Source organism: Carcharodon carcharias, chromosome 22 (assembly GCF_017639515.1).
Source record: "Carcharodon carcharias isolate sCarCar2 chromosome 22, sCarCar2.pri, whole genome shotgun sequence".
NCBI classification, from domain to species: domain Eukaryota; kingdom Metazoa; phylum Chordata; class Chondrichthyes; order Lamniformes; family Lamnidae; genus Carcharodon; species Carcharodon carcharias.
In genome coordinates this window covers 64,170,691-64,179,983 of record NC_054488.1, presented here as the reverse complement: position 1 = coordinate 64,179,983, position 9,293 = coordinate 64,170,691, and positions in this window count along the sequence as shown.

The following is a 9,293-nucleotide window of genomic DNA, read 5'->3' as shown; positions in this document are numbered from 1 at the left end:
CCCCGCCCAACCCCCACACCCCACTCCCCGCCCAACCCCCACACCCCACTCCCCGCCCAACCCCCACACCCCACTCCCCGCCCACACCCCACTCCCCGCCCAACCCCCACTCCCCGCCCAACCTCCACACCCCACTCCCCGCCCAACCCCCACACCCCACTCCCCGCCCAACCCCCACACCCCACTCCCCGCCCAACCCCCACACCCCACTCCCCGCCCCAACCCCCACTCCCCGCCCAACCCCCACTCCCCGCCCAACCCCCACACCCCACTCCCCGCCCAACCCCCACACCCCACTCCCCGCCCAACCCCCACACCCCACTCCCCGCCCACACCCCACTCCCCGCCCACACCCCACTCCCCGCCCAACCCCCACTCCCCGCCCAACCTCCACACCCCACTCCCCGCCCAACCCCCACACCCCACTCCTCGCCCAACCCCCACACCCCGCTCCCCGCCCAACCCCCGCCCAACCCCCACACCCCGCCCAACCCCCACAACCCGCCCAACCCCCACCCAACCCCCACACCCCGCCCAACCCCCACACCCCACTCCCCGCCCAACCCCCACTCCCCGCCCAACCCCCACTCAACCCCCACACCCCGCCCAACCCCCACACCCCACTCCCCGCCCAACCCCCACACCCCACTTCCCACCCACACCCCACTCCTCACCCACACCCCACTCCCCGCCCAACCCCCACACCCCGCCCAACCCCCACACCCCGCCCAACCCCCACACCCCGCCCAACCCCCACACCCCGCCCAACCCCCACACCCCGCCCAACCCCCACACCCCGCCCAACCCCCACACCCCGCCCAACCCCCACACCCCGCCCAACCCCCACACCCCGCCCAACCCCCACACCCCGCCCAACCCCCACACCCCGCCCAACCCCCACACCCCGCCCAACCCCCACACCCCGCCCAACCCCCACACCCCGCCCAACCCCCACACCCCGCCCAACCCCCACACCCCGCCCAACCCCCACACCCCGCCCAACCCCCACACCCCGCCCAACCCCCACACCCCGCCCAACCCCCACACCCCGCCCAACCCCCACACCCCGCCCAACCCCCACACCCCGCCCAACCCCCACACCCCGCCCAACCCCCACACCCCGCCCAACCCCCACACCCCGCCCAACCCCCACACCCCGCCCAACCCCCACACCCCGCCCAACCCCCACACCCCGCCCAACCCCCACACCCCGCCCAACCCCCACACCCCGCCCAACCCGCACACCCCGCCCAACCCCCACACCCCGCCCAACCCCCACACCCCGCCCAACCCCCACACCCCGCCCAACCCCCACACCCCGCCCAACCCCCACACCCCGCCCAACCCCCACACCCCGCCCAACCCCCACACCCCGCCCAACCCCCACTCCCCGCCCAACCCCCACTCCCCGCCCAACCCCCACTCCCCACTCCCCGCCCAACCCCCACTCCCCGCCCAACCCCCACTCCCCGCCCAACCCCCACTCCCCACCCAACCCCCACACCCCACTCCCCACCCAACCCCCACACCACACTCCCCGCCCAACCCTCACACCCCACTCCCCACCCAACCCCCACACCCCACTCCCCGCCCAACCCCCACTCCCCACTCCCCGCCCAACCCCCACTCCCCACCCAACCCTCACACCCCACTCCCCACCCAACCCCCACACCCCACTCCCCGCCCAACCCCCACTCCCCACTCCCCGCCCAACCCCCACACCCCACTCCCCGCCCAACCCCCAGCCCCCCAATCCGCGCCCAACGCTCACCCCCATCCCTCCCACTCCCCACCAAACCCCCATTCCCCATAGTCCCCTGTTCCCTGTCACTCTACCCCCCCATTCCCATTGTCCCATCCCATCCTGGTCCATTCCCCAAGTCAACAATTTATTTTTTTAAGAAAACTTTAAAATAAAACTAACTATTTTTCTATTGTCACCTTTGCTGCCACCCAGTGTCAGAAGAAATTATTCCAGTTCCCATTCTCTTCCACATTTTTTACATCACGAGTGTTTATTGATAGTGACTTTATTCATGGTAAGTCTTGGGTGACGTTTCAGACAGACACCTCCCGTTTCCACGTAGATTTGGTGCTCACTCTGACATCACTTACTGAACCTATGCATTTAGAGATTTGCTATTTTTATATATGCCTTTCCTTAACTCCTTCCATATCCTAAAGCACTTTTTCTAAACTGTTATAATCAGGATTTGAAAGTGTAATAACTGTATCAATAAAACAAGGTTTGTGAGCAGTGAAGCATCTGTGTGTATATGTATGGGGTGTAAGTGTGCAGACTGTGTCTGCGTGTGGATGTATGTTTGCATGTGCTTTTATGTCTGTCTGCAGATGCGTGTGTCTGTTAACATTTATGTCTGTGTTTGAGTATCTGGTAATGTGTGCTTCATGTGCAGGCTAATATAGCTGAGTATCCCCTCATGCTTCTGTACTCACCTGCAAAGAGTTCAATGTTTAACAGTGGGCCCAAGCAGAAAAATTAATGCTCAAATTAATCTCTGCCCATTCCTGGGTAATGGGAACTTTCAGCAAAAACCACTTTATAATTTCCATTGGCCCTTCAATACTGGAGCCCCCAGCAGAGGGAGCTGCAGTACAGGAGGAGCAAGAAATGACTGCACACAAGGCAGTGATTCACACCTGTCTGATGCTGTCTGTGTGTCTCAGTGTCAGCTCCTGTACAACCCCTGTGTGTGTCTGTGTCAGCTCCTGTACGATCTTTGGGTGTGTCTTCGTGTCAGCTCCTGTACGGTCCGTGTGTGTGTGTGTCTCAGTGTCAGCTCCTGTACGGTCCGTGTGTGTGTGTGTGTCTCAGTGTCAGCTCCTGTACAGTCCGTATGTGTGTCTCAGTGTCAGCTCCTGTACAGTCCGTATGTGTGTCTCAGTGTCAGCTCCTGTACAGTCTGTGTGTGTCTCAGTGTCAGCTCCTGTACAGTCCATGTGTGTGTCTCAGTGTCAGCTCCTGTACAGTCCGTTTATGTGTCTCAGTGTCAGCACCTGTATGGTCCGTGTGTGTGTCTCAGTGTCAGCTCCTGTACGGTCAGCGCGTGTGTCTCAGTGTCAGCTCCTGTACGGTCCGTGTGTGTGTCTCAGTGTCAGCTCCTGTGCGGTCCGTGTTTGTGTCTCAGTGTCAGCTCCTGTACGGTCCGTGTTTGTGTCTCAGTGTCAGCTCCTGTACAGTCCGTGTGTGTGTCTCAGTGTCAGCTCCTGTGCGCTCCGTGTGTGTGTGTCTCAGTGTCAGCTCCTGTACGATCTTTGGGTGTGTCTCTGTGTCAGCTCCTGTACGGTTCGTGTGTGTGTCTCAGTGTCAGCTCCTGTACAGTCTGTGTGTGTCTCAGTGTCAGCTCCTGTACAGTCCATGTGTGTGTCTCAGTGTCAGCTCCTGTACAGTCCGTGTATGTGTCTCAGTGTCAGCTCCTGTATGGTCCGTGTGTGTGTCTCAGTGTCAGCTCCTGTACGGTCAGCGCGTGTGTCTCAGTGTCGGCTCCTGTACGGTCAGCGCGTGTGTCTCAGTGTCGGCTCCTGTACGGTCCGTGTGTGTGTCTCAGTGTCAGCTCCTGTACGGTCCGTGTGTGTGTCTCAGTGTCAGCTCCTGTACGGTCCGTGTGTGTGTCTCAGTGTCAGCTCCTGTACAGTCCGTGTGTGTGTCTCAGTGTCAGCTCCTGTGCGCTCCGTGTGTGTCTCAGTGTCAGCTCCTGTACGATCTTTGGGTGTGTCTCTGTGTCAGCTCCTGTACGGTTCGTGTGTGTGTCTCAGTGTCAGCTCCTGTACAGTCCGTGTGTGTGTCTCAGTGTCAGCTCCTGTACAGTCCGTGTGTGTCTCAGTGTCAGCTCCTGTACAGTCCGTGTATGTGTCTCAGTGTCAGCTCCTGTACAGTCCGTGTGTGTGTCTCAGTGTCAGCTCCTGTACAATCCGTGTGTGTCTCAGTGTCAGCTCCTGTACAATACGTGTGTGTGTGTCTCAGTGTCAGCTCCTGTACGGTCCGTGTGTGTGTGTCTCAGTGTCAGCTCCTGTACGGTCCATGTGTGTGTGTCTCAGTGTCAGCTCCTGTACAGTCCGTGTGTGTCTCAGTGTCAGCTCCTGTACAGTCCGTGTATGTGTCTCAGTGTCAGCTCCTGTACAGTCCGTGTGTGTGTCTCAGTGTCAGCTCCTGTACATTCCGTGTGTGTGTGTCTCAGTGTCAGCTCCTGTACAGTACATGTGTGTGTGTCTCAGTGTCAGCTCCTGTACGGTCCGTGTGTGTGTGTCTCAGTGTCAGCTCCTGTACGGTCCATGTGTGTGTGTCTCAGTGTCAGCTCCTGTACAGTCCCTGTGTGTGTCTCAGTGTCAGCTCCTGTACAGTCCCTGTGTGTGTCTCAGTGTCAGCTCCTGTACAGTCCGTGTGTGTCTCAGTGTCAGCTCCTGTACAGTCCGTGTGTGTGTCTCAGTTTCAGCTCCTGTACGGTCTGTGTGTGTGTCTCAGTGTCAGCTCCTGTACAGTCCGTGTGTGTCTCAGTGTCAGCTCCTGTACAGTCCGTGTGTGTGTCTCAGTTTCAGCTCCTGTACGGTCAGCGCGTGTGTCTCAGTGTCAGCTCCTGTACGGTCCGTGTGTGTGTCTCAGTGTCAGCTCCTGTACGGTCCGTGTGTGTGTCTCTGTGTCAGCTCCTGTACGGTCTGTGTGTGTGTCTCAGTGTCAGCTCCGGTTGGGTCTATGTATGTGTCTCAGTTTCAGCTCCTGTACGGTCCGTGTGTGTCTCAGTGTCAGCTCCTGTACGATCTTTGGGTGTGTCTTAGTGTCAGCTCCTGTACGGTCCGTGTGTGTGTGTCTCAGTGTAAGCTCCTGTACAGTCTGTGTCTGTGTGTGTCTCAGTGTCAGCTCCTGTACGGTCCGTGTGTGTGTCTCAGTGTCAGCTCCTGTTGGGTCTGTGTGTGTGTCTCAGTGTCAGCTCCTGTACGGTCCGTGTGTGTGTCTCAGTGTCAGCTCCTGTACGGTCAGCGCGTGTGTCTCAGTGTCAGCTCCTGTACGGTCCGTGTGTGTGTCTCAGTGTCAGCTCCTGTACGGTCCATGTGTGTGTCTCAGTGTCAGCTCCTGTACGGTCAGCGCGTGTGTCTCAGTGTCAGCTCCTGTACGATCTTTGGGTATGTCTCAGTGTCAGCTCCTGTGCAGTCCCTTTGTGTGTCTCAGTGTCAGTTCCTGTACAGTCCGTGTGTGTGTCTCAGTGTCAGCTCCTGTACGCTCCATGTGTGTGTGTGTGTCTCAGTGTCAGCTCCTGTACGGTCCGTGTGTGTGTGTCTCAGTGTAAGCTCCTGTACGGTCCGTGTGTGTGTCTCAGTGTCAGCTCCTGTACATGTGTAATACACAGTGGGTAAAAGGGGACAATTCACTCCTGTCATGCTTCAGTGCTACAATATGTATATACGTTTGAAGCAAAACTGTGAACATTCAAAAGCTTTGGTTGATCGTGTTTGTTTCACTGTTTCAGTCCGAATAGGAATATGAGCAGCAAGTTCTGTTGTTAAAACAGGGTGTCTTTTAAAAGAAGGTGCCTGTTATACCTGCTCCGACCAGACACTCAGCTGTGATGGTGAGAGGGTGAGTGAGCTGGGATATAGCCACCTCCATTGATGTTCCCGCTGTGCTGTCAGTGTTTTTAATACTGAACCAAGATGGTGTGAAGCACAAGACTCCACGTGGGCCTTAATCTCGGATTGCTGGGATTGAGGCTGAGCCTGCCTCAGGGTAGCTCTGCTCCTGGGCAGAATGGTACAGTCTGGAGCAGCTCAGTCATGACCCTGAGTTTAAATCTCATTATTTCCAGAATGTAGAATTCCACACTAATCGGGTACTTTCTGGAGCTCTCCCCATTGCACCACATCCTCAGAGTGACAGCAACACTTAAGGTGGTGATGGGTTTAACCCAGGGACATGAAGTCATTTAAATAAATAAAACCTACAGCTAACTTGAAGCTTTATCTAACCCCGTGCTGTACCTGTCCTGGGAGTGTTTGATGGGGACAGTGTAGAGAAAGCTTTACTCTGTATCTAACCCCGTGCTGTACCTGTCCTGGGAATGTTTGCTGGGGACAGTGTAGAGGGAGCTTTACTCTGTATCTAACCCCGTGCTGTACCTGTCCTGGGAGTGTTTGATGGGGACGGTGTAGAGGGAGATTTACTCTGTATCTAACCCCGTGCTGTACCTGTCCTGGGAGTGTTTGCTGGGGACAGTGTAGAGGGAGATTTACTCTGTATCTAACCCCGTGCTGTACCTGTCCTGGGAGTGTTTGATGGGGACAGTGTAGAGGGAGCTTTACTCTGTATCTAATCCTGTGCTGTACCTGTCCTGGGAGTGTTTGATGGGGACAGTGTAGAGGGAGCTTAAGTCTGTATCTAACCCCGTGCTGTACCTGTCCTGGGAGTGTTTGATTGGGGCAGTGTTTGATTGGGACAGAGTAGAGGGAGATTTACTCTGTATCTAAGCCCTTGCTGTTCCTGTCCTGGGAGTGTTTGATGGGGATGGTGTAGAGTGAGCTTTACTCTGTATCTAACCCTGTGCTGTACCTGTCCTGGGAGTGTTTGATGGGGACAGTGTAGAGAGAGCTTTACTCTGTATCTAACCCCGTGCTGTACCTGTCCTGGGAGTGTTTGATGGGGACAGCGTAGAGGGAGATTTACTCTGTATCTAAGCCCTTGCTGTTCCTGTCCTGAGAGTGTTTGATGGGGACAGTATAGAGGGAGCTGTACTCTGTATCTAACCCCGTGCTGTACCTGTCCTGGGAATGTTTGTGACCATCTTGCCCAGAACACTGACTCCCAGCCCCATCTGTCCGATTTTCCGATCCAAACATGCTGATAGTCAGCTGATGAAGCCTGTAGCAGGTTTTGATCATTTGGTGTTTGTTGACATTATTGGTGTGAATTAAGAGTTTGAAAACCTCAGCATAAACCTGCCCCAGACTCAGCTCAGAATAAGCATCTCAGCTCACGTGACAAGGCGACCAGTGGACTGTAGGTAGAAACCACGGGACCCGAATCTCTAATCTCTCACACAACAATCTCCCTATTGTAAGGTTCCATGCTGCGATCAACACCCTTGTCTGCAAGGCTTGGCGGTGAGAGCGGATTATTAACCTGTTAGTTACAGTCTGCTGCTTCAGAAATGTGGGCTTGTATATTAAAATGGGGTGATGCGCTTTTACTCTAATGTCCCTGTTTGCTGTCCTCTTTCTAACTGCAGCCCAGGTTTCATCAGTCAGTTCCTGCGCTCGATATCTTTCCAGACACTTGCATACAAAATGCAGGCTGACACTCTGCAGTACTGAAGGAGTGCTGAGCTGCTGGAGGTGCCATCTTTTGGATGAGACATTAAGCTGATGTTCTTTCTGCCCTCTTGATCCCATAAGCACTATTTCAAAGAAGAGCAGGTGAGTTATCCCCCATCCCCGGCTAATATTTATCCCCCGATCAACATCACAGATTATCTGGGGAGGCGATGGCATAGTGGTGTTTTCATTAGACGGTATTAAGAGACCCAGGGTAATGCTCTGCGGACCCAAGATGGTGAAATTTGGGAATTTAATAAAAAATTTGGAATTAAAAGTCCATGAAACTATTACTGATTGTTGTAAAAACTCACCTGGTTCACTAGTGTCCCTTAGGGAAGGAAATCTGCTGCCCTTACCTGGTCTGGCTTACATGTGACTCCAGACCCACAGCAATGTGGTTGACTCTTAAATGCCCCCTGAACAAGGGCAGTTAGGGATGGGCCATATATTCTCACCTAGCCAGAGACCGCCCACATTCCATGAACGAATAAAAAAGTTATCACGTTGCTGTTTGTGGGAGCTTGCTGTGTACAAAGTTTCTACAGTGATCTGTACAATGCCATAGTAACGACACCTCGAAAGATGCTCGAAAGACTGTAAAGTGCTTTGGGACATCCTGAGGTTGTGAAAGGTGCCGTAGAAGTACTGGTCTTAAAATAAATCATCCAAAACTGGCTACAATATTCTACCACTGGCCTATGCAATGTTTTGGAGAGTTTCAGCATTACCTTGAGTACTAAAGGCTCTTGTTTATCGAAAATGAGTGTTCTTTTCCACTACTTCACATCTCATCTTTTAAAGATTTATGTATTACAATCCCAAACTCTGCTGCTCTACTTTTACCAGTTTGTACATGTAACATTTCCCTCAATTCCCTTCCAAATCTATCAACTCTCATAGAATTACTGAGGAAAACTACTGTTATAAGTGGAACATAACTTCCATATTTTCTAGAAAACCTTCAGTGTTGTCGCTGATTTATCTGTAAATTGCTTGGGTTCTAAGTTCTGGAAATCCTCCCCTAAAGCTGTCCAACACCATTTTCCTCTTTAAGACCCTCTTTAAAATACGCTTCTTTGATCAAGATCTGTCACATCAGAACATAAATAGGAAGTAGACCATTCGGTCCCTCGATCCTGCTTCCCCATTCAATGCAATAGTGGCTGATCTACGTCAATTCTACTTTCTCACCCTACCCCCATATCCTTAGATTCCATCAGTGCCCAAAAATCTATCGATCTCAGCCTTGAAGATACTCAACTACTGAGCACCCACAGCTCTCTGGTGTAAAGAATTCCAAAGATTCACAATCCTTTGAAGAATTTTCTCCTCTTGTCGGGCCCAAATGGTTGATCACTTATTCTGAGACTCTGCCCCTAATTCTAGACTCTCCAAAAGAAACAGATTTAGCATGTACCCAGTTCAAGCCCACTCAAAGTCTTATGTTTCAGTGACATCACCTCTCATCCTTCTAAACTCCAGAGAGCAAAGGCCCAATTCCACTCCATCTCTCCCCACAAGACAAATAAGGCGGCAGAGAAGAAAGGAAAAGGGAGCAAATCCTGTGCTCTGCATCCCACTGCGTCATGGGACATCCTGCCTCATCTGCCCAAAGATGTGTGGGTGGAGAGTCGTCCTGTTAACTCACATGAAGATCCAGGGCAGAAGCTCAGAACACTCAGTAGGCATCATCCTTGAATCAAGGGACAGCCAATGATCAGTGCGCTTAACAATTGCAGCAAGATTTCTTCACACATAAACTGCAACATCCTTGCTATAACAGCTCACGTACATTTTGCCTTTCTAATTGTTCCTTACCTGCATATTAACTTTCTGATTCATGTACAAGGGCATTCAATTCCCTCTAAATAACAACTGAGGGTCACGGCGTGTGGAACTGTACCCCAGTGAGAGTCAGTGTGTGGGGAACTGTACCACAGTGAGAGTCAGTGTGTGTGGAACTGTAACCC